Source organism: Anolis sagrei, chromosome 1, assembly GCF_037176765.1.
Source record: "Anolis sagrei isolate rAnoSag1 chromosome 1, rAnoSag1.mat, whole genome shotgun sequence".
Taxonomy (NCBI): domain Eukaryota; kingdom Metazoa; phylum Chordata; class Lepidosauria; order Squamata; family Dactyloidae; genus Anolis; species Anolis sagrei.
In genome coordinates, this window is record NC_090021.1 from 150,296,780 (window position 1) to 150,322,913 (window position 26,134).

General features: G+C 42.3%; 3 long non-coding RNA genes and 1 pseudogene across 4 annotated transcripts; all 4 read left to right on the forward strand.

Moving 5' to 3' along the window:
- Positions 1-1,701: 1,701 nt before the first annotated feature.
- On the forward strand, positions 1,702-6,977 carry LOC137097215 (uncharacterized). The gene is made up of 3 exons (XR_010910071.1): positions 1,702-2,178; positions 2,713-2,887; positions 6,910-6,977. It is a non-coding gene; the product is annotated as an uncharacterized lncRNA (long non-coding RNA).
- Positions 6,978-7,090: 113 nt separating this feature from the next.
- LOC137095915 (uncharacterized) lies at positions 7,091-7,791 on the forward strand. 2 transcript variants are annotated; one of them, XR_010909062.1, is made up of 4 exons: positions 7,091-7,147; positions 7,234-7,317; positions 7,426-7,496; positions 7,585-7,791. It is a non-coding gene; the product is annotated as an uncharacterized lncRNA (long non-coding RNA). The 2 variants fall into 2 exon arrangements; XR_010909061.1 differs by having other exon boundaries at positions 7,426-7,791.
- Positions 7,792-7,889: 98 nt separating this feature from the next.
- Positions 7,890-10,029, forward strand: LOC137096044 (protein YIPF4 pseudogene; annotated as a pseudogene).
- Positions 10,030-21,183: 11,154 nt separating this feature from the next.
- Positions 21,184-22,592, forward strand: LOC137095916 (uncharacterized). The gene is made up of 5 exons (XR_010909063.1): positions 21,184-21,248; positions 21,358-21,412; positions 21,499-21,582; positions 21,693-22,045; positions 22,151-22,592. It is a non-coding gene; the product is annotated as an uncharacterized lncRNA (long non-coding RNA).
- The last annotated feature ends 3,542 nt before the right edge of the window (positions 22,593-26,134 follow it).

Genomic DNA, 26,134 nt, shown 5'->3' on the forward strand with positions numbered 1-26,134 from the left:
AGGGGCTTGGCCCAGCAGTCTCTTAAAGGGACAGGCACCTTTCTATGTCTATGAGGAAATATCCCCCCCCCCCGCCAAGGGAGCATGCGCATTTATTGTTCTGAAAGTGCCAAACCTAGCTTACTTACTTACTTACTTAGGCGATCCCTCCTTGTCCGAGTAGGATAATCCTCCAGGGTGGATCCCTGGGTGACTGTGGAGCCCTATTCTTGATCTGCATCTTCTCCCCAGTGAGGACATTGGTTTCCAGGTGGAAGGTGGTCCCAGTCGGGGTTGGCTTGATGCGCCTTCCTCTTGACACGTTTCTCTCTTTCGCCCTCCATTGGTGCCTCTTCAAATTCTGCAGCACTGCTGGTCACAGCTGACCTCCAGCTGGAGCACTCACAGGCTTCCCAATTTTCAGTGTCTATGCCAGAGTTTTTAAGATTGGCTTTGAGCCTATCTTTAAATCTCTTTTACTGTCCTCCAACATTCAATTTTCCGTTCTTGAGTTCGGAGTAGAGCAACTGCTTTGGAGATGGTGGACGGCCATCCAGACAACGTGGCCAGTCCAGGGTTGATGGCGGAGGACCATTGCTTCAGTGCTGTTGGTCTTTGCTTCTTCCAGCACGCCTACATTTGTCTGCTTGTCTACCCAAGAGATTTGCAGGATTATCCGGTTGGAATCGTTCCAGGAGTTGCATGTGACGTCTGTAGACAGTCCACGTCTCGCAGGCATATAGCAGGGTTGGGAGGACAATAGCGTTATAAACAAGCACCTTGGCATCCCTACGGATGTCCCAGTCGTCAGGTGAGGAGGAAACTCGTGGCTCCTGTTGGGAATCAGCCTGTTTAATTAAGATAGGAAGAAGGAATTAAATCAGGTGCTGGAGGAGAATGCCCTGGACCGCAAGAAGATCCAACGAGTCCATACTTCAGGAAATAAAGCCCGACTGCTCACTGGAGGGAAGGGTATTAGAGGCAAAGATGAAGTACTTTGGCCATATAATAAGAAGACAGGAAAGCTTGGAGAAGAGAATGATGCTGGGGAAAACGGAAGGGAAAAAGGAGACCGGGGGGGGGGGGTGTGTGTAAAGGAGGAGACTGCAAATGGGGAACTGACAGCATCCTCAAAAGCAGGGAAGGAAGGATCCAACACTGAATCTCCCCACTCCCTATCCCTTGCCAAATGTTGGAGTCTTCCTTCTTTAGCTGCTCTTAATTATGTCTTGGTTCTTTGGTTCCTAAGGTAGTGAGGCACCGTTCCCACATCGCCTTCTGAAATCTGATTGGTTCTTAATATTTGAGGCATTCAGTTGAACGTATTTCTTAATTCTTATAGGTGCCAAAAATCCTGTAGTTTTTCATAAACTTCAACTTCGTTCTTAATTGGATGTTGCTGCTGTTTATTCCGTAAGTCGCTTCCGACTCTTTGTGACCTCATGGACCAGTCACCCCACAGCTCCCTGTCGACCGTCACCACCCCCAGCTCCTTCAGAGTCAAGCCAGTCACTTCAAAGATCCCATCCATCCATCTTGCCCTTGGTCAGCCCCTCTTCTTTTTTCCTTCCATTTTCCCCAGCATCATTGTCTTACAAAATATTAGGCCTTCATTTGTTTTTAATCTGTGCACATTCAATGCAATTTTCCAAATTGCCACCAGAGGCTGATAGAGAACAAAGGAATGTTCTGAGTTCCTTTCATAGTTGGTGGGTGATCTATTCATCCCAGCAGAGCTTTTCATTCAAAGGAAGATGGGCAGACTGAGTTTCCCTCCGATCCAAATACCAAATACGTCCATCCTGTCCACCCAGCAAACCACAAGAGCATAGCGTGTGCACTGGGAAGTGTGGGAGAGATGCATGCTGTGTTTTGGGTGGGTGGTCCCTCCGTTGTCTCTCTCCAAGCCCAAGACGAGTGGGGAAGAGGCCAGGGATCCTGCCACTGCAGAGCCCACCTTGTCTGACTCCTTGTGTCTTGGGCAGTGGATGTGGAGGCTGGTACTTCTGTGCTCCAGGGAAGGAGGAGGCAGGCCCAGGAGAGGGATGCAGCCTGAAGAGGCAGGCTAACAGGCTGAGTGTCCTCCTTGTTCCAGGCCTAAACTTGGGAAGCTCGGGTTTCAGTACATTGGGGCTCTGTCATACTGACATCAGATCTAGCCCTGGAAGCAAATATTTTAGTCACGTCTTGTAATGCACTGTAGGTGGAACTGTCTTTAAAAACTATTTGGAAGCTGTGGTGTGGTGGAGGCTCCTTCTTTGGAAGCTTTTAAACAAAGGCCGGATGGGCATCTGTCAGGGGTGCTTTGAATGCAACATTACTGCTTCTTGGCAGGGGGTTGGACTGGATAGCCATCTAAAGCCCAATCATGCTGAGGTCCATGTTATTTGAAAGACTATACAGCGGACCCCCTAATTCAGAGCTTTCCAGTTTTTTTGTGTTGCTGTCATGCTTTTTAGTCAGGCATCTTTTCATGACACAGTTATTCAGTTTTATTAGCAAACCGGAGATTAAATCAACTCTTTAGAAGAGTTTCATAAAATGTATATATTACATAATATCATATATATATATATATACTATCAATAGAGTATGACAATATGCAAAAATAACTTATTCAAATTTGATGCCATGCACTCTATTCATTTCTTTAAAAAAATAAAATAAAAACATTATATACTTTTAATATATCTATTCATGTACTTTGTAATGCATGATGGTTTTGTTTACCAGATCTCCAGAAGTTGACATCAAATAAGGTGAAGGTTTTCCCCTGACATGAAGTCCAGTTGTGTCCGACTCTGGGGGTTGGTGCTCATCTCCATTTCTGAGCCGAAGAGCCGGCGTTGTCCGTAGACACCTCCAAGGTCATGACTGCATGGAATGCCGTTACCTTCCTGCCCAAGCGGTACTTATTGATCTACTCACATTTGCATGTTTTCGAACTGCTAGGTTGGCAGAAGCTGGGGCTGACAGTGGAAGCTCACGCCGCTCCCCGGATTCGAACCTGTGACCTTTCAGTCAACAAGCTCAGCAGCTCAGTGCTTTAACCCACTGCGCCACTGGGGACTCCTCAAATATCAAATAGCAACATCAAATTATGCCTTCCCTTGCAGCAGAAACTACACAAGCATAGCCCTCCAGATGTCATTGGCTTGCAACTCTCCAAGCTCTTGCCAGGAAAGCTAGTGGTAAAAGATTCTGGGAATTGCAGTAACATAACATGCTTTAGATGATACAGCATAGGGAGCTGGATATGTGTAGAGAAAAGAGAAGACTGAGAGGTCACATGATAGCAATCTTTAAATATTTAAACGATTTGTGCTTTGAAAAATAGTGCTTGCTTTCTACTGCTCCAAATGGGGGAAAAAAAACAAAAACCTATGGATGAATTCAAATTACAAGAAAAGAGATTCTACCTAAATGTTAGAAAGAACAGTACTATCCTATTATCTGGGGGGAGGCCACAAGGGGGTGCTAGAGATAGAAGAATGGTCCATTTAATGGGCAGGGGGAGTTGAAGGAGTAAAACCATTTTCCCCATCCTTCTCTCCCTAGTGCCCCCTTGTGGCCTCCATCTGGATAATAGAACAGTACCAGAAGAAATGTTTAATTGTGGAATTATTTGCCTCAAAGTTTGGTGGACTTTTGACATCTTTGAACAGAGGTTGGATACCATCTCTCTGCTTTAGAGGTGTCTTCTCGCCTTCGAGAGGGTTATAATAGTTGACTTTTGTGGTTCCAATTCCATGAATGTCATGGAATCATAGAATTGGAAGAGACCTCATGGGCCATCCAGTCCAACCCCCTGCCAAGAAGCAGGAAAATTGTATTCAAAACACCCCCGACAAATGGCCACCCAGCCTCTGCTTAAAAGCCTCCAAAGAAGGAGCCTCCATCACACTCTGGGGTAGGGAGTTCCACTGCTGAACAGCTCTGACAGTCAGGAAGTCCTTCCTAATGTTCAGATGGAATCTCCTTTCTTGTAATTTGAAATCATTGTTCTGCATCCTAGTCTCCAGGGCAGCAGAAAACAAGCTTGCTCCCTCTTCCTTATGACCTCCTCTCACATACTTATACATGGCTATCATGTCTCCTCTCAGCCTTCTCTCCTTTAGGCTAAACATGACTAGTTCTTTAAGCCACTCCTCATAGGGCTTGTTCTCCAGACCCTTGATCATTTTAGTCGCTTTCCTGTGGACACATTTCAACTTGTCAATATCTCTCTTCAATTGTGGTGACCAGAACTGGACACAATATTCCAGGTGTGGTCTAACCAAGGCAGAATAAAGGGGTAGCATGATTTCCCTGGGTCTAGACACTATACTCTTATTGATGCAGGCCAAAATTCCATTTTTTTGCTACTGCATCACATTGTTGGCTCACGTTTAACTTGTTGTCCACAAGGACTCCAAGATCTTTTTCACACGTACTGCTCTCGAGCCAGGCGTCCCCCATTCTGTATCTTTGCATTTCGTTTTTCCTGCCTAAGTGGAGTACCTTGCATTTGTCACTGTTGAACTTCATTTTGTTAGTTTTGGTCCAAGGGAACACTGACAGGGGAAGCATTGGCAGGACAAGTCCAGTCCTTGACCCTAGGGCTTTACATTTTAAAATGAGAAGCCAAGGAAAGAAGAAAGGGATTGGGGATGCAAGGAGGAAAATGGTACTTTACCTTTATAACATGGATGAGTTAATATTTTGGTGGAGAGTGGTTTCTTGCTTACTCACAGACATATGAGAAAGTAACATAACTTCTCAAGAGCTTGTAAAAGTTAGTTTTTGATATCCCCCACCCCACTTATTGATGGATGCTGGAAGCTGTACTTCAAAAAGTATTTTTAAAGCTTTCTTCCAGAGAAGAGCAACAAGGATAATAAGCAATCTTGTACCTGATGGGCCCATTTGGTGGGAACATGGGAGAGGGCCTTCCCAGTGGCTTCCCGAACATTAAGGGGATCTAGGCATTCCTTTAATGTTTTCCAACAAATGGGAGGAGACTTTTTTCTTCCAAGAAATCTTTGGATCTTGATTTTGCAGACAATATATAATGTATTGGATGTTTAATATGATCTCAAATGGTTTAATTTATAGTCATATGTTATCGTTTTAGTTATAATGCTTGGTTTTGTATATATGTTGGCATTGAATCTTGCCATTACTTGATGCCATTACTTTGAGTCCTCCAGGGGTGAGGAAGGCAGTATATAAATGCAGGAAATAAATATTACTAATTTCAAATTTTGTTGGGCAACTACCCTATTTCTATGGATTCTAATATTACTAATTTCAAATTTTGTTGGGCAACTCCCCTATTTCTATGGATCCAATGGAAAGGGCCCATGGCTTCCCTGGAGCTTCGTGTTCCACCGTTGCCATAAGAATAAGAATGTTCAAACCAGATCCGTTGCTGTTTTCTAAGCCGAAGGCAGGTTTTTGCTTTGTGTTTAACCTGCAATCATCAAAGATGTCTTTCCGAAGGCTCATCAATGTAAGTGTTGGGACAGGCTCGTAGCCAGGATTTCGTTTTGGGGAGGGGGGGCTAAAAGATTTTCAGGGGGGGCTTCGGGGGGGGGCTGAGTTTCGGGGGGGGGGGGGCTGAGTCTGAGTGAAAGAGGGTCTAGCCTAGCAAACCTTTTGTATCGTTACCCCAATACCCCCATGCATATGGGATATATTGAGTATGGTGATCAGACCATGATATGGGATATATATATGGGATATATTGAGTACGGTGATCAGATCAGCCCTAAACGGTTCTGGCCCAAGATACCTATCCGAACGTATCTCTGCCTATCAGCCCGCCAGGATCCTAAGATCTTCTGGGGAGGCCCTGCTCTCTATCCCGCCTGCTTCACAGGGGCGGCTGGCGGGGACAAGAGACAGGCCCTTTTCTGTGGTGGCCCCTCGGCTGTGGAACGCCCTTTCTATGGAGGTTAGATCAGCCCCCTCGCTAATGGTGTTTTGAAGAAGATTAAAAACTTGGATGTTTGAACGGGCATTCGGATCAACAGTGCAATGAATGTGATGATTACAGGAATGGAAATATGGACGACGAATTGGATCACGACTCTAGTTATGAGATGTATTGTGTTGTTTATTGTTGTGTCAATATTGTATACTATGCTCTTATGGTTTTAAATTGTATATCACTGATTGATTTTTATCCTTGTTGTAAACCGCGTTGAGTCGCCTGTTGGGCTGAGAAACTGCGGTATACAAGTAAAGTAAATAAATAAATAAATATGAATAAACATAACAGTTTAAATAATGCACCAGTAAGGCCTTTTTGCGAACCACCATGAGAATTTGGGGGGGGGGTCTGCTGAAGCCCCCCGAGCCCCCCCCCCCCCCCCGGCTACATGCCTGGTTGGGATCTTTGGCACTGGTGGGACAGGAGGGGGGGAAGGGAAAGCAGGAAAGAGAGAAGAAATTAACAAAATAACGAAAAAGGGGAGAGTTATTGAAGGTTTAAACTAAACGGTTTTTTGGTCCTTCTGAGTCCCCCCCCCCCCCCCCTTAGAAACACATCTCCTTCAAAAACATATTCCACATATTCTAAGTATCTCATCCAGGGTTTTATCATTTTTTTTCCAATTTTATTTCTAACACATCTGGCCCACCCTCTGTGTCTTATTTCTTTCCATGTCTTTTTGGATCGGTTTAGGGTTAGGGTTAGCGTCATAATGTATTTATTTTGAATGTATTTTCTTTACTTGTATTTTATTTGCTGTAATTTTGGGCCTGGCGGGGTATAAATAAACTTTATTATTTTATTATTGTTGTTGTTAGTAAGCTAAATAGTTTCAAAAATCATGTATGTCACAAAAACGAAGCTGCTATGGGAAGAGCAATGGCCCTAAAACAGCCGCTCTCCCAAAGCATCTCCGTCCTCTTCCCTCTGACCTTGTCCTCTTCTCTCCTTTGCAGAACATCAGGAACATCTGCCAAGAAATTTTTTCTTGTTGTAGGAGGAGGACATCAATCAGGGTGTACCCTATCAGGTATCCCCCTTCCTTCTTTTCTTCTGCTTGTTATAATTTAATTCACGGGTGTTTTAGTGAGCACCTTTGATCTGTTGATAACATTGTGCTGTTTTCCCTCCTTCTCTAGCCCCCCAGAACAAATTGAGGAGTCCTCCTCCGATGATCTGGATTTGGAGACTTGGGTAAGTAGGGGAAGGCAGGAGGATTGTACTTCTGCGAAGAGGAGGGGATCGGGATTTGAATAATGTCTCTTCTTTTTTCTTTACAGCATTTCTGTATGGTATCGGCGCCGCAGCCACGCCCGGATGACAGGCCTGAGGACCCCCTTCAGGTGGAGTCCTTTGAGTCCTGGGTAAGGAGTGAGAGGCAGGAGTACTGTCTTTCTGGCAAGGGGAAGGGGAGGCCAAGCTTTCAGAGAAAGTCTCTGAATAATCACTTTGATCTTCTCTTTCTTTCACAGGTCACCATTGAGTATCTATCGGATGACGGGAGCATGGACGGACCATGGAGCCCGCTGCCCCAGGGAGAGAAGTAACTGTTTGGGTGGGGGTTGGGTCCTTTGTTGAGTTGGAGGAGTATTTGGGTTTTATGTTCTTACATGTCTTTTTGTTTCTCTTAGACCAACAACAGATATCGTGATTGAAGACCTGGAATGAAGAACCCCTGGGACAGCTGGCTCCATCGTCTGTCCATCGCTCCCCACCCAGGACTCATTGGACTCCTCTGGAACGGGGTCCTCACTCCTTGCCTCCCGGCTTGGCTGCAGCGCTGATACCATACAGAAATGTTACAGCAACAGAGCTGTTTTATATTGTGAGTGATTTCTATAGTTTCTTTATTTCTAATTGAAAATGTAAAAAGTAGTATAATACTTACGTTCCTTACCCAAGATTCATGTAAATGTTTCCATCCCAACAGGCTTAACTCCAGCAGCAGCAGCAGCCTCTGCTCTACGCCCCAGGCAACGGGGACTTCACTTTCGTCTCTTCAGCCGAGGCTGCAGATCTGAGTGGTTCAATCGCATCTCCAGCTCAATCTTGGAGGAGGAAATGGTGAATTTGGTAACGAATCTACAGCAACTACATTCCTGAGACAGAGAGGATATGGCTGGCTTTTGGAAGTAGAAGATGATGACCCTGAAGATAATAAACCTCTCTTGGAGGAGTTAGACATTGATCTGAAGGACATCTACTACAAAATTCGGTGTGTCTTGATGCCTATGCCTTCCTTTGGATTTAATAGACAAGTATTTAGAGATAATCCTGACTTTTGGAGTCCTCTAGCAGTTGTCCTGTTCTTCTCAATGATCTCCTTATATGGACACCTCAAGGTGGATTATAACTATTTGGATATTTGGATCCTTGATCATCTTCCTACCGGCCAGAGTTCTTGGAGGAGAGGTCGCTTACGGTCAGGTTCTTGGAGTGATTGGATATTCTTTACTCCCTCTTATTGTAATAGCACCTGTGCTTCTGGTGGTCGGATCTTTTGAAGTTGTTTCTACTCTAACAAAACTTTTGGGAGTTTTTTGGGCTGCGGACAGTGCTGCTTCCTTATTAGTTGGAGAAGAATTTAAAACTAAGAAGCCCCTCTTGATCTACCCCATCTTTCTATTGTATATTTATTTTTTGTCTTTGTATACTAGAGTATGATCAGCTTTATTGGAATCGGGCAGGAAAAAATGTCTTGCTCACCATGAAGACTGATGAGAAGTCACCTGATGGAGAAAAAACCTCAAAGAGACTGTGTCTGATCTGAAGGACATATACTACAAAATTCGGTGTGTCTTGATGCCTATGCCTTCCTTTGGATTTAATAGACAAGTATTAAGAGATAATCCTGACTTTTGGAGTCCTCTAGCAGTTCTCCTGTTCTTCTCAATGATTTCGTTATATGGACACCTCAAGGTAGATTATAACTATTTGGACACTTCAAGGTGGACTATATGGACACTTCAAGGTGGATTATAACTATTTGGATATTCGGATCCTTGACCATCTTCCTACCGGCCAGAGTTCTTGGAGGAGAGGTCGCTTACGGTCAGGTTCTTGGAGAGATTGGATAATTTTTACTCCCTCTTATTGTAATAGCACCTGTGCTTCTGGTGGTCGGATCATTTGAAGTTGTTTCTACTCTAACAAAACTTTTGGGAGTTTTTTGGGCTGCGGACAGTGCTGCTTCCTTATTAGTTGGAGAAGAATTCAAAACGATGAAGCCCCTCTTGATCTACCCCATCTTTCTATAGTACATTTATTTATTTTTTCTTTGTATACTGGAGTGTGATCGGCTTAATTGGAATTGGGCAGGAAAAAATGTCTTGCTCACCATGAAGACTGATGAGAAGTCACCTGATGGAGAAAAAACCCCAAAGAGACTGTGTCATATCTGACTGGGATGCCTTTGGTGGTAATCTACGTATATCTGTGTATCATATTTAAGCAGTTTTACTTACATTAAACATTTATAACAGAGTTTAGGTTTAAGATTTATCAGATTTTTATCGAACGTTGTGTGTTTATACTTTGAAACTGCAGAACTGCAAGAGTTTGTTTCCTGTGCCAAAAGCACTAGGGCTAAATGATAAGATAAACTGAAGTGGAATTATAGTTACTGGTAGTTTTACTTACATTAAAGATTTATAACAGAGTTTAGGTTTAAGATTTGTTAAATTTTTATTGAACAAAGATGTGAACATTGTGTATTTATAAATGATAAGATGAACGGAAGTGGAATTATAGTTACTGGTAATAGTTCAAAAGTCGGTTTCTTGTATTCAACATAGCAGATTCTCTAGATGTATTTCTGAATTGGTCCTGATGGTTCAGTCTGGTAATCCAGACATGGCATTTAACGCGGAGCCTTCAACACTCTCAATTTGGATGCTGAGTTATAAGTTCTGAATTTTAAAAATGTTTTATGTTTACATGTAGGTTTATGATATTTAATTGTTAAGGGATTGATGTTAATGTCTGAATCAACTGTGTAGGTACTGTAGGAAAACTCTCATACAACGCTGATTTTAAATCTCTTCAAAAGGTAACTTTTTACATTACAGTAATGGTAATAAGAGAGAAATAATAATAATAATAATATTTTATTTATTTTTTAAATAAAAAAATTAAAAGTAGTATAATGTTCCTGTCTTTTTTGTTGAATTTGTGCCAGGTGGTGCAAGGATTCATAGAACAGCGTTTCTCAATCTCGGGGTCGGGATGAGGGGATTTCAGAGGGGGTCGTCAAAGAGCATCAGAAAACACATATTTCTTAGGAACTCCTTTGGCAGAGAAGGCTGAAGATCTCTCCACCTGTCCTTCTCTTCCTTTTTGGAAACAGATGACAAATATTGTCGAAGGTTTTCATGGCTGGAATCACAAGGTTGTTGTAGGCTTTTTCGGGCTATATGGCCATGTTCTAGAGGCATTTTCTCCTGACGTTTCGCCTGCATCTATGGCAAGCATCCTCGGAGGTAGTGAGGTCTGTTGGAACTAGGAAAGTGGGTTTATATATCTGTGGAATGACTAGGGTGGGGCAAAGAACTCTTGTCTGCTGGACAATTTCAACAGAAAGGAGGAGACCATGAACATGAACAAAATCTGGCTACCAGTATTAAAAAACTCTAAAATTACAACAGCAAAACAGCAGAGGGGAAAGAATCAGGCACATCTAATCACTAGGGCTGGGCGGTTTCGTTCGTTAATTTCGTAATTCATTATTAATTCGTATTTAAATTAGCTTACGATCCGATATTGAGCCATTTTGGAATAGTGTGAGGAGTTAAATAGATTTGAAACAATTTTTCAATTTATTTCGTAACTATTTCGAAATTGTTTCAAAATTTTTTCGTAATTATTTTCGCATGCCTGGTGCAAGTTTTATAGTTGTTTGTTTTATCACACCAACAGTCAACAACAGAGGGAGAGGGAAGCTTCAGAAGTTCCTCCTGTCCCATTTGGAGGTTTTTTCAGCATATTTTTAGCATATTTGGAGGGTTTTTTTAGCATATTGCGCAATCACGTCCGCCATTAACGAATCGATTTGAAATTTATGAAATTTTGTATATTTCAAAATTTTTAAAAGGAAAATTTCGGAATTCTTTAAAGAAACGAAACGTGATGCACCCCTTAAAAACGAAGCGAGTTTAGAAACAAATTTTTCCGTGGTTACCCAGCCCTACTAATCACCTCTCAACAAAAGATTCCCCCAGGCACAGCCAGGTCATCAAATGCTAATTAAGGTGGTCAGCTGAAACATTCACACCTAGCTCCAGCAGACATCATCTTAGAAACATCTTAAAAAATCCCAACTTGCCTGCACAGTAAACTCAAGAAAGAGCATATATAATTCATCAATGAAAGGAAAGATGAACCATTAAGAAAGAATACAGATATGTGCAGCCCAAGCTTGCAGGAAAAGTGTAAGGAAAGCTCAACATGAGCTGTGATAGGAAAGGCAATCAAAAAGCAGCCCAAATATTTGTTTTCAAGTATGTTTGGAGTAAGAGAGTGATGAAAGAAATGCTCCCCAAAGATGGTAAAATGCTAACAGATCACAATGAAAAGACAGAAGTGATCAATACCTATTTTACTTCAGTTTCCCTCTCAAAAAAGAGGACTGTGTGCAAAGACATTGATAAGGAATCAGGACTGATAAGGCGTTAGCTAGGAATCACAGTTAGCTAAATAAATTCAAATCTATAGCACAATATGAACTGAACCCCAGAGTAGCAAAGAAATTAGCTGGCATACTCTCAAAACCACTTGCCCTCATTCTTGACAAAATAATCACCAAAAAAAATTAGAATTAAAATCAGCTTCTTCTTCATAGATTATAGGAAAGCCTTTGATGTTACAGATCATGGGAAACTATGGATTGTTCTTAAAGAAATGAGAATGCCACATATAATTGTTTTAAGTGTAACCTGTACTCAGGGCAGAATATGAGGAAAAGGAATGGTTTCCTATCAGAAAAGAGGCAGGAAAGTATGCATTTCATCACCCTATTTGCTTAACGTTTACACAGAATGGCTCATAGAATCATAGAATCAAAGAGTTGGGCCATCCTCATGGGCCATCCAGTCCAACCCCCTGCCAAGAAGCAGGAATGTTGCATTTAAATCACCCCTGACAGATGGCCATCCAGCCTCTGTTTAAAAGCTTCCAAAGAAGGAGCCTCCACCACACTCTGGGGCAGAGAGTTCCACTGCTGAACGGCTCTCACAGTCAGGATGTTCTTCCTCATGTTCAGATGGAATTTCCTCTCTTGTAGTTTGAAGCCATTGTTTCGCGTCCTAGTCTCCATGGAAGCAGAAAACAAGCTTGCTTCCTCCTCCCTATGACTTCCTCTCACATATTTATATTTATTTATTTATTTACTGCGCTTATAAACCGCAATTCTCACCCCTAGGGCGACTCATTGCGGTGTACAACATGGAAAAACAAGTGCAAATTACAAAACATAGTGTAAAATAATCCACAATTCATCATTATCAGAAAAACATCTTATCAAAACATCACATTACTACAAAAGCCATTCCGAGTCGTCTCATCGTCAAACCCACAATCCGATATCATTTCCGTTGTTCCATTCCTATGGTCAAATTACCAGTCATTGCACTTCTTAATCAAATGCCTTCTTAAACAGCCAGGTCTTTAACTTCCTGCGGAATATCAACAGGGAGGGGGCTAGCCTGATGTCCACGGGAAGGGTGTTCCACGTATTTATACATAAATCAGGATTAGATGCAGAACTGGAGGAAGGAACATCGACCATTTAAGATATGCAGATGACACCATACTACTTTTGCAACTACCAGAAAATAGAAAAAATGATTACTGAAGAAGTCAAGGAAGAAAAGTGTAAAGGCAAATTTACAACTGAACATTAGAAAAACTCCACTCACAGAGCTTATTTAAAATATGCAAGAGTTATCTGCCCACAATAAACCACCTAGGGTGCAACTACACTGTAGAATTAATGGAGTTTGACACCACTTTAACTGCTCAATACTATGGAATCAGGGGAGTTATAGTTTTATAAAGTCTTTATCCTTCTTTACCAAATAATGCTCATGCCTCACCAAACTACAACTCCCAGGATTCCATTGCATAGGGCCATGGCAGTTAAAGAGTTATCAAACTGCTTACTTACTTACTTAGGTGATCCCTCGTTGTCTGAGGATGATGGTCCTCCAAGATTGGTGTGCTGGTGTTGGGTCCGTAAGTGACTGTGGAGACTGTGGAGATGCGGTCATGGACGCTGTTGGACAACACTGACAGTGAATGCCCCAAATGCAGGGCTGCTATCATTGCAAAGGAGCTAGGACGCTTTAACCTGAGCTGACAAACAACTCCACCAGTTTGTTCTGGAACAGCCATTCCAGGAGCTCCAATTTTATTTGCTTGGAACTAAAGGTTTGTTTGCCATTTCAGGCTTGAGATTTTGCAGCAGCGTGGCTTCCTGTTACACTTTGCAGTCATAGGGCAAGCCCCCTGTCCATCTTCATTTAGCTTTGGTTCCGCCCCTTTTTCTGGGTTTTGGGAAGAGGGAGGAATCATTTCAATTAGTTTTCTACGGGGAAGTCAATGTACAGGATGTGAACAGATTTCCTCCTGTAAAAAGGCTTCGACCCTTAAGACCTCCCGAGGAAGAACCAGTCTTAAGATCATCTAAAGATTCTTGAAGGTTCCAGGGAAACAGCTTTACAGCCCTGAAGAATTCCAGAGGGAATAACAGCTTTAAACATCAAGATCTCCAGCTAAGTGATTACAAGCCTTTTGATAGGTTCGCTCGGTGTTGAGACGCAGTTCAGCCCGGTAGTGAATCCACATCCATAAGGTTTAAGTTCATAGTTAGCCTGGGAGAAATTTAGAAAGGGGTTTTCCTTTAAAGTAAAGCAAAGAATCAGTTAGAAGCCACCAGTTGTTTGAAGCCTGAAAGTATTTGTTCAACCCTTTGAAGACAAAAGGAGTTTCTGTTGATTGTTCACCAATAAAAACTTTGTTATTTCACAAGCCTTCTAAAGCCTGTTTATGGTGAAAATCCTTTAAAATTTCTCTTCGGGCCCTTTGGCTTCCTGTTGGGCCAAAAGGTGCACGTCCTGTTTTAAAGGCTCTTCATTTCGAGCCCAGCAGTGACAGAACAAGTTCATTAAAAAAAGGGTGAGTGACTGAGAAAATCCCAACAGACTTCAAGGATGCCAGCATCATCACCCTCTTCAAAAAAGGGAAATGAACAGACTGCAGAAACTATCAAGGTATCTCCCTTCTAACCTCTGCTGGGAAAATCCTCGCAAGAATCCTTGCAAACCGCTTTCTGCCCATCTCAGAAGACACCCCCCCCAGAATCCCAGAACGGCCTCCACCCCTCCAGAGGAACCGTGGACATGATATTCATTGCACGACAGCTCCAAGAAAAATGCAAGGAACAAAATCAACCTCTGTACATGGCATTCATCGACCTTGCAAAGACATCTGGCACAGTGAATCGCAGTGGTGCCTGGACCATCCTCCAAAAAATGGGGTGCTCTGACAAAATTGTGAACATCCTGTGGCTTCTCCATGATGACATGATGGCAACAGTCTTGGACAGCAAAGGCTCTCAAGGTGACCCATTTAAGGTGGAATCAGGTGTCAAATAGGGATGTGTTATTGGCCCAACCTTATTTTCCATCTTCATTGCTATGATACTTCATCTTATTGATTATTCCCACTGGAGTGGAAATCATCTATCGGACAGATGGTAAGATATTTAACCTCAGCAGACTGAAAGCCAAAACCAAGGTCACAACAACATCTATTATAGAACTCCAATATGCTGGTGACAACATCGTCTGTGCGCATTCAGAAGAAGTCTTGTAAGCCACTCTAAACACCTTCGCAGAAGCATACGAGAAGCTCGGCCTGTCATGGAACATCGAGAAAACCAAAGTGCTCTTCCAGCAGTCACCAGCCAATTCCTCTGCAATGTCAGAAATACTGCTTAATGGTGTAACATTAGAAACTGTTGACTATTTCCGCTAACTTGGCAGCCACCATTCCACAAAAGTCGACATTGACACTGAAATACAACACTACCCGAGCTCTGCAAGTGCAGCATTTTTACAAATGAAGCACAGAGTGTTTGAGGATTGGGACATCCGTAGGGAGACCAAGGTGCTTGTTTATAAAGCTATTGTCCTCCCAACCCTGCTATACGCCTGTGAAACATGGACAGTCTACAGACGTCATACACAACTTCTGGAATGATTCCATCAGCGTTGCCTCCAAAAAATCCTGCAAATCTCTTGGGAAGACAAGTGGTCAAAAGTCAGCATGCTAGAAGAAGTAAAGACCACCAGCATTGAAGCGATGGTCCTCTGCCATCAACTCCGCTGCATTGTCCGAATTCCCGACCAGAGGTGGACCTAAGTAATTTTCAATGGTAAGCAAACAGTACTTTGCCTCCCCCGCTCCAACCAATCACTGATATATATATTCTGTTTGTCATGGGAGTTCTGTGTGCCATATTTGGTTCAATTCCATCATTGTAGAGTTCAGAATGCTCTTTGATTGTAGGTGAACTATACATCCCAGTAACTACAACTCGCATATGTCAAGGTCTATTTCCCCCCAAGAGTGCCTCAAGAGTGCCCCTGGGCAAAATCAACTATACTGCAAATGCTTACTTAGCGTAATGGGTTGAGCCACCCCTGTTCCCGACCACCGTCTCCCAAAGCAGTTGCTCTACTCCGAACTCAAGAATGGAAAACGGAACGTTGGAGGACAGGAAAAGAGATTTAAAGATGGACTCAAAGCAACCTTAAAAACCGTGGCATAGACACTGATAACTTGGAAGCCCTGGTCCTTGAGCTTTCTAGCTGGAGGACAGCTATGACCAGCAGTGCTGCAGAATTCAAAGAGGCATGAATGGAGGGTGAAAGGGAGAAACGTGCCAAGAGGAAGGCATGACAAGCCAACCCTTACTGGGACCGCCTTCCATCTGGAAACCGATGTCCTTACTGCAGGAGAACATGCGGATCAAGAATAGGGCTCCACAGCCACCTACGGACCCACCGCCAAGACACCACATCCGGAAGATAATCATGTTCGAGGTATGAGAGATTGCCTAAGTAAGTAAAGTACATTTCCTTAGCTAAAACTATTTTTCAAGGCATGGAGAAATATATTTTGGTGTCATTAGTGTACTGATAGCACCCTGCCCCATGCCTCCAGATGATCTCTCCTGGCACTTTCATACAAATGTAAATGCTATAAACCAATTTTGAAAGTTAACTAAACTTTGATTAAGACGCTCACTTCTAGAACAAGAAATCAGAGTGGGGTTTTTTTTTATAATGACTAGAGAAACAGTTTACGGACATTCACAAGGGGTTTTTTGAGTTCACAGTGCCACCATACAACGTTCGGTGCGTGTGCGGATAAAGATTAGTGCAGTCCTCGTAGATAAAGTGATGCCATCAAAGGAAAAGAAAAGGACGGAGGTTGAAATGGTCCCTGGCTACAAGGCGATTCAATTCTTTACTTCAGTAGTTACGTTTTCTATGTGTAAAAGTGAGGAGGAACAGACATGTAAACACAGACCTCAGTGCATGTGTCTGTGCTCTTCACAGTTATCTTAAAGAGAGGATAATAAAAAGACACTTGTACAAAATGACAGAAGCACTTTGGTTTATTTATTTATTGACTTATTGACGGTGTTTCTACCCCGCTTTTCTCTACCCCAGAGGGGACTCCAGGCGGCTTACAAGTTGGCAACCATATGAAGACATAGGATATGTTGTTGTTGTTGTTCATTCGTTCAGTCGTCTCCGACTCTTCGTGACCTCATGGACCAGTCCACGCCAGAGCTCCCTGTCAGCCGTCACCACCCCCAGCTCCTTCAAGGTCAGTCCAGTCACTTCAAGGATGCCATCCATCCATCTTGCCCTTGGTCGGCCCCTCTTCCTTTTGCCTTCCACTTTCCCCAGCATAATTGTCTTCTCTAGGCTTTGCTGTCTCCTCATGATGTGGCCAAAGTACTTCAATTTTGCCTCTAGTATCCTTCCCTCCAGTGAGCAGCCGGGCTTTATTTCCTGAAGGATGGACTGGTTGGATCTTCTCGCAGTCCAAGGCACTCTCAGAACTTTCTTCTCGCAGTCCAAGGCACTTTCAGAACACCACAGTTCAAAAGCATCGATCTTCCTTCGCTCAGCCTTCCCTAAGGTCCAGCTCTCACATCCGTAGGTGACTACAGGGAATACCATGGCTTTGACTAGGCGGATCTTTGTTGCCAGTCTGATGTCTCTACTCTTTACTATTTGATCGAGATTGGACATTACTCTTCTCCCATGAAGTAAGCGTCTTCTGATTTCCTGGCCACAGTCTCCATCTGCAGTAATCTTTGCGCCTAGAAATACAAAGTCTGTCACGGCCTCCACATTTTCTCCCTCTATTTCCCAGTTGTCAATCATTCTTGTTGCCATAATCTTGGTTTTTTTGACGTTTAGCTTTCTTCTTTCACCTTGATTAGAAGGCTCCTCAGCTCCTTCTCGCTTTCGGCCATCAGAGTGGTGTAATCTGCATATCTGAGGTTGTTAATGTTTCTTCCAGCAATTTTCATCCCAGCTTTGCATTCATCCAGCCCCGCACATCGCATGATGTGTTCTGCATACAAGTTAAAAAGGTTGGGTGAGAGTATGCAGCCTTGCCGTACGCCTTTCCCAATCTTGAACCAGTCTGTTGTTCCGTGGTCAGTTCTGACTGTTGCGACTTGGTCCTTGTACAGATTCCTCAGGAGAGAGACAAGGTGGCTTGGGATGTCCATCCCACCAAGAACTTGCCACAATTTATTATGATCCACACAGTCAAAGGCTGTCAATGGGGTATATACAATTACAAATATATAAATAGAGGTATAAAATACACTGAAACAGTATAAAAAAAATATAAAACAATACATTCAGAGTTAATCACATGATCCATTAAGCGTACTCTAGCCATTCCAGTTAGTCAGTGCCCATCAATTCCATATCTTTCTATTTCTCATTTGGTTCTATAGCCAAACTATCTCTATCTCATAGGGTCCAATTCTGAGCTGCAATCTATGTCATCTCTCAAAAACCAAGTTAGTGGGGCACTATTTAAAGTAGCAGAACCTTTATCTTGGCTTTTCCTTTCTTTCCCCATCCCCAAAATTGATTGTATTCACTTTTTGGTTTAAAAGAAGTGATTCCTAAGAAATAGCAAAGGGACAATGGTAGTGGTATGAAGGCTTTGGACCTTTATTCTCTGGATGGTTTTTGGCTTTAAGAATTAAACCTTGGGGACCAATTCAAAGATATTCTAATATTGCTTTAAATTGGGTAGAGTTTAACTTCCCTGTGAAGTTTGACTGTACTTGTACTATTTATGAAGCTTTTACCAACTTTTCTGTGAGTTTTTGTCATCCTGCCAAATTTGACTCCAGGATTGACCCTGGAATGGCCTGAAACAAGAACACAAATCTAGGTGAAAGCTGGCCTTGGGGAATGGTGAGTCTGCCCAACAGAGACAACGGTAGGTTAGACCACTCCACTCACTTTTGCGTGATATAACTAATAGGGCTGGGCAATTCATTTCGTTAATTCGTAATTCGTTAAAAAATTCGTTAATTTTTAAATTACAAAACGATAACGAATCAGTCTGGAGCAATTTTTTAAAAAAACGAATTTTTAAAGCTATTTTGTAATTGTTTTGTAATTGTTTCGTTATTATTTCAGCTCCTGCTGCAAAGGGGCCCGAGCAGGGGCAAGGAGAAGGGAAGGCAGGCGAGAGAGAGAGACTGAGTGAGCAAGCTCCCTTCCCGGCCTGGCTTCCTCCCCTCGCTCCCCTGGCTCCCCCCGCCCCCTTCTTCCCCCTTTTCCCGGCTCACCTGGGCATGCACACCCCACACATGCCAGGTCCTGGGAAAGAGAAAGACCCCCGCCCAGCAGCAGCGGCAAGGCCGCTGACTCCCCCGATCGCCTCCCCCGCCGGGAAAAAGAAATGCAGGAGGAGGCGCAGCAACAGCAGCGGAGCAACCACCCGATTCTTCTCTCTCCCTCTCTCTAAAGTGTGTGTATGTGTGCCGCCTCTATCTCTGGCTGTGCGCGTGCTGCGTGCGCGAGACGGAGGCGACCGCGCGGGTGGGAGGGAGGGATAGAGAGGGGGCGGACTAAAACTATTATTAAAAACTATTATTATTAAAACTATTATTTAAAACTAATATTTTCATGTTGCACAACCGCGTCCGCCATTTTAACGAATTGATTTCGTAAATACCGAACTTTTAAAAAGGAAAATTTTGTAATTATTTTAAATATCGAAACAAAAAAACACCCCAATTACAAATCGATTTTAGAAACAAATTTTTGCGTTGTTACCCAAGCCTAATAACTAAACATGTACTTGTACCTGATGGGCCCATTTGGTGGGAACATGGGAGAGGGCCTTCCCAGTGGCTTCCCAAACATTAAGGGGATCCAGGCATCCCTTTAATGTTTTCCCACAAATGGGAGGAGGCTTTTTTCTTCCAAGAAATCTTTGGATCTTGATTTTGCAGACAATATATAATGTATTGGATGTTTAATATGATCTCAACTGGTTTAATTTATAGTCATATGTTATCGTTTTAGTTATTATGCTTGGTTTTGTATATATGTTGGCATTGAATCTTGCCATTACTTGATGCCATTACTTTGAGTCCTCCAGGGGTGAGGAAGGCAGTATATAAATGCAGGAAATAAATATTACTAATTTCAAATTTTGTTGGGCAACTCCCCTATTTCTATGGATTCTAATATTACTAATTTCAAATTTTGTTGGGCAACTCCCCTATTTCTATGGATTCAATGGAAAGGGCCCATGGCTTCCCTGGAGCTTCGTGTTCCACCGTTGCCATAAGAATAAGAATGTTCAAACCAGATCCGTTGCTGATTTCTAAGCCGAAGGCAGGTTTTGGCTTTGTGTTTAACCTGCAATCATCAAAGATGTCTTTCCGAAGGCTTATTAATGTAAGTGTTGGGACAGGCTCATAGCCAGGATTTCTTTTCGGGGGGGGGGGGGGCGGTAAAAAAATTTCAGGGGGGGTTTCGGGGGGGGCTGAGTTTTGGGGTGGGCTGAGTCTGAGTGAAAGAGGGTCTAACCTAGCAAACATTTTGTATTGTTACCCCAATACCCCCATGCATATGGGATATATTGAGTATGGTGATCAGATCATGATATGGGATATATATATGGGATATATTGAGTATGGTGATCAGATCATGATATGGGATATATATATGGGATATATTGAGTATGGTGATCAGATCAGCCCTAAACGGTTCTGGCCCAAGCTACCTATCCGAACGTATCTCTGCCTATCAGCCCGTCAGGACCCTAAGATCTTCTGGGGAGGCCCTGCTCTCTATCCCGCCTGCTTCACAGGTGCAGCTGGCAGGGACGAGAGACAGGGCCTTTTCTGTGGTGGCCCCTCCGCTGTGGAACGCCCTTCCTATGGAGGTTAGATCAGCCCCCTCGCTAATGGTGTTTTGTAGAAGATTAAAAACTTGGATGTTTGAACGGGCATTCGGATCAACAGTGCAATGAATGTGATGATTACAGGAATGGAAATATGGACGACGAATTGGATCACGACTCTAGTTATGAGATGTATTGTGTTGTTTATTGTTGTGTCAATATTGTATACTAAGCTCTTATGGTTTTAAATTGTATATCACTGATTGGTTTTTATCCTTGTTGTAAACCGCGTTGAGTCGCCTGTTGGGCTGAGAAACTGCGGTATACAAGTAAAGTAAAGTAAATAAATAAATAAATATGAATAAACATAACAGTTTAAATAATGCACCAGTAAGGCCTTTTGCGAACCACCATGAGAATTTGGGGGGGGGGGGTGCTGAAGCCCCCCGAACCCCCCCCCCCCTCGGCTACATGCCTGGTTGGGATCTTTAGGGTTAGGGTTAGGGTCATAATGTATTTATTTTGAATGTATTTTGTTTACTTGTATTTTATTTGCTGTAATTTTGGGCCTGGCGGGGTATAAATAAACTTTATTATTTTATTATTGTTGTTGTTAGTAAGCTAAATAGTTTCAAAAATCATGTATGTCACAAAAACGAAGCTGCTATGGGAAGAGCAATGGCCCTAAAACAGCCGCTCTCCCAAAGCATCTCCGTCCTCTTCCCTCTGACCTTGTCCTCTTCTCTCCTTTGCAGAACATTAGGAACATCTGCCAAGAATTTTTTTCTTGTTGTAGGAGGAGGACATCAATCAGGGTGTACCCTATCAGGTATCCCCCTTCCTTCTTTTCTTCTGCTTGTTATAATTTAATTCACGGGTGTTTTAGTGAGCACCTTTGATCTGTTGCTAACATTGTGCTGTTTTCTCTCCTTCTCTAGCACCCCAGAACAAATTGAGGAGTCCTCCTCCGATGATCTGGATTTGGAGACTTGGGTAAGGAGGGGAAGGCAGGAGGATTGTACTTCTGCAAAGAGGAGGGGATCGGGATTTGAATGATGTCTCTTCTTTTTTCTCTACAGCATTTCTGTATGGTATCGGCGCCGCAGCCACGCCCGGATGACAGGCCTGAGGACCCCCTTCGCATGGAGTCCTTTGAGTCCTGGGTAAGGAGTGAGAGGCAGGAGTACTGTCTTTCTGGCAAGGGGAAGGGGGGGGGGCAAGCTTTCAGAGAAAGTCTCTGAATAATCACTTTGATCTTCTCTTTCTTTCACAGGTCACCATTACCAATCTATCGGATGACGGGAGCATGGACGGACCATGGAGCCCGCTGCCCCAGGGAGAGAAGTAACTGTTTGGGTGGGGGTTGGGTCCTTTGTTGAGTTGGAGGAGTATTTGGGTATTATGTTCTTACATGTCTTTTTCTTTCTCTTAGACCAGCAACAGATATCATTATCGAAGATCTGGAATAAAGAACCCCTGGGACAGCTGGCTCCATCGTCTGTCCATCGCTCCCCACCCAGGACTCATTGGACTCCTCTGGAACGGGGTCCTCACTCCTTGCCTCCCGGCTTGGCTGCGGCGCTGATACCATACAGAAATGTTACAGCAACAGAGCTGTTTTATATTGTGAGTGATTTCTATAGTTTCTTTATTTCTAATTGAAAATGTAAAAAGTAGTATAATACTTACGTTCCTTACCCAAGATTCATGTAAATGTTTATATCCCAACAGGCTTAACTCCAGCAGCAGCAACCTCCGCTCTACGCCCCAGGCAACGGGGACTTCACTTTCGTCTCTTCAGCCGAGGCTGCAGATCTGAGTGGTTCAATCGCATCTCCAGATGTGAAGCTCAATCTTGGAGGAGGAAATGGTGAATTTGGTAACGAATCTACAGCAACTACATTCCTGAGAGGATATGGCTGGCATTTGGAAGTAGAAGATGACAACCCTGAAGATAATAAACCTCTCTTGGAGGAGTTAGACATTGATCTGAAGGACATCTACTACAAAATTCGGTGTGTCTTGATGCCTATGACTTCCTTTGGATTTAATAGACAAGTATTAAGAGATAATCCTGACTTTTGGAGTCCTCTAGCAGTTGTTCTGTTCTTCTCAATGATCTCGTTATATGGACAGTTCGAGGTTGTATCGTGGATTATAACTATTTGGATATTTGGATGATTTCGTTATATGGACACCTCAAGGTGGATTATAACTATTTGGATATTCGGATCCTTGACCATCTTCCTACCAGCCAGAGTTCTTGGAGGAGAGGTCGCTTACGGTCGGGTTCTTGGAGTGATTGGATATTCTTTACTCCCTCTTATTGTAATAGCACCTGTGTTTCTGGTGGTCGGATCATCTGAAGTTGTTTCTACTCTAACAAAACTTTTGGGAGTTTTTTGGGCTGCGGACAGTGCTGCTTCCTTATTAGTTGGAGAAGAATTCAAAACGATGAAGCCCCTCTTGATCTACCCCATCTTTCTATTGTACATTTATTTATTTTTTCTTTGTATACTGGAGTGTGATCGGCTTAATTGGAATTGGGCAGGAAAAAATGTCTTGCTCACCATGAAGACTGATGAAAAGTCACCTGATGGGAAAAAAACCCCAAAGAGACTGTGTCATATCTGACTGGGATGCCTTTGGTGGTAATCTACGTATATCTGTGTATCATATTTAAGCAGTTTTACTTACATTAAACATTTGTAACAGAGTTTAGGTTTAAGATTTATCAGATTTTTATTGAACGTTGTGTGTTTATACTTTGAAACTGCAGAACTGCAAGAGTTTGTTTCCTGTGCCAAAAGCACTAGGGCTAAATGATAAGATAAACTGAAGTGGAATTATAGTTACTGGTCGTTTTACTTACATTAAAGATTTATAACAGAGTTTAGGTTTAAGATTTGTTAGATTTTTATTGAACAAAGATGTGAACATTGTGTATTTATAAATGATAAGATGAACTGAAGTGGAATTATAGTTACTGGTAATCGTTCAAAAGTCGGTTTCTTGTATTCAACATAGCAGATTCTATAGATGTATTTCTGAATTGGTCCTGATGGTTCAGTCTGGTAATCCAGACGTGGCATTTAACGTGGAGCCTTCAACACTCTCAATTTGGATGCTGAGCTATAAATTCTGAATTTTAAAAATGTTTTATGTTTACATGTAGGTTTGTGATATTTAATTGTTAAGGGATTGATGTAAATGTCTGAATCAACTGTATAGATGCTGTAGGAAAACTCTCATACAATGCTGATTTTAAATCTCTTCAAAAGGTAACTTTTTACATTACAGTAATGGTAATAAGAGACAAATAATAATAATATTTTATTTATTTTTTAAATAAAAAAATTAAAAGTAGTATAATGTTCCTGTCTTTTTTTGTTGAATTTGTGCCAGGTGGTGCAAGGATTCATAGAACAGTGTTTCTCAATCTCGGGGTCGGGATGAGGGGATTTCAGAGGGGGTCACCAAAGAGCATCAGAAAACACATATTTCTTGAGAACTCCTTTGGCAGAGAAGGCTGAAGATCTCTCCACCTGTCCTTCTCTTCCTTTTTGGAAACAGATGACAAATATTGTCGAAGGCTTTCATGGCTGGAATCACTAGGTTGTTGTAGGCTTTTTCGGGCTATATGGCCATGTTCTAGAGGCATTTTCTCCTGACGTTTCGCCTGCATCTATGGCAAGCATCCTCAGAGGTAGCGAGGTCTGTTGGAACTAGGAAAGTGGGTTTATATATCTGTGGAATGACCAGGGTGGGAGAAAGGACTTTTGTCTGCTGGACAATTTCAACAGAAAGGAGGAGACCATGAAAATGAACAAAATTTGGCTACCAGTATTAAAAAAACTCTAAAATTACAACAGCAAAACAGCAGAGGGGAAAGAATCAGGCACATCTAATCACTAGGGCTGGGCGGTTTCGTTCGTTAATTTCGTAATTCATTATTAATTCGTATTTAAATTAGCTTACGATCCGATATTGAGCCATTTTGGAATAGTGTGAGGAGTTAAATAGATTCGAAACAATTTTATAATTTATTTCGTAACTATTTCGAAATTGTTTCGAAATTGTTTCGAAATTGTTTCGTAATTATTTTCGCATGCCTGGTGCAAGTTTTATAGTTGTTGTTTGTTTTATCACACCAACAGTCAACAACAGAGGGAGAGGGAAGCTTCAGAAGTTCCTCCTGTCCCATTTGGAGGTTTTTTCAGCATATTTGTAGCATATTTGGAGGTTTTTTTTAGCATATTGCGCAACCGCCATTAACGAATCGATTTGAAATTTACGAAATTTCGTATATTTCGAAATTTTTAAAAGGAAAATTTCGGAATTCTTTAAAGAAATGAAACGTGATGGACCCCTTAAAAACGAATCGAGTTTAGTAACAAATTTTTCCGTGGTTACCCAGCCCTACTAATCACCTCTCAACAAAAGATTCCCCCAGGCACAGCCAGGCCATCAAATGCTAATTAAGGTGGTCAGCTGAAACATTCACACCTAGCTCCAGCACACATCATCTTAGAAACATCTTAGAAAATCCCAACTTGCCTGCACAGTAAACTCAAGAAAGAGCATATATAATTCCTCAATGAAAGGAAAGAGGAACCATCAAGAAAGAATACAGATATGTGCAGCCCAAGCTTGCAGGAAAAGTGTAAGGAAAGCTCAACATGAGCTGTGATAGGAAAGGCAATCAAAAAGCAGCCAAAATATTTGTTTTCAAGTATGTTTGGAGTAAGAGAGTGATGAAAGAAATGCTCCCCAAAGATGGTAAAATGCTAACAGATCACAATGAAAAGACAGAAGTGCTCAATACCTATTTCACTTCAGTTTCCTTCTCAAAAAAGGAGGACTGTGTGCAAAAACATTGGTAAGGAATCAGGATAGATAAGGAGTTAGCTAAATAAATTCAAATCTATAGCACAATATGAACTGAACCCCAGAGTATCAAAGAAACTTGCTGGCATACTCTCAAAACCACTTGCCCTCATTCTTGACAAAATAATCACCAAAGAATTTTAGAATTAAAATCAGCTTCTTCTTTATAGATTATAGGAAAGCCTTTGATGTTACAGATCATGGGAAACTATGGATTAAAGAAATGAGAATGCCACATATAATTGTTTTAAGTGTAACCTGTACTTGGGGCAGAATATGAAGAAAAGGAATGGTTTCCTATCAGAAAAGAGGCAGGAAAGTATGCATTTCATCACCCTATTTGCTTAACGTTTACACAGAATAGCTCATGGAATCATAGACTCAAAGAGTTGGAAGAGACCTCATGGGCCATCCAGTCCAACCCCCTGCCAAGAAGCAGGAATATTGCATTCAAATCACCCCTGACAGATGGCCATCCAGCCTCTGTTTAAAAGCTTCCAAAGAAGGAGCCTCCACCACACTCCGGGGCAGAGAGTTCCACTGCTGAACGGCTCTCACAGTCAGGAAGTTCTTCCTAATGTTCAGATGGAATCTCCTTTCTTGTAGTTTGAAGTCACTGTTCCTCGTCCTAGTCTCCAGGGAAGCAGAAAACAAGCTTGCTCCCTCCTCTCTGTGGCTTCCTCTCACATATTTATATTTATACGTAAAGCAGGATTAGATGCAGAACTGGAGGAGGGAACATCAACCATTTACGATATGCAGATGACACCATACTACTTCTACAACTACCAGAAAATAGAAAAAATGATTACTGAAGAAGTCAAGGAA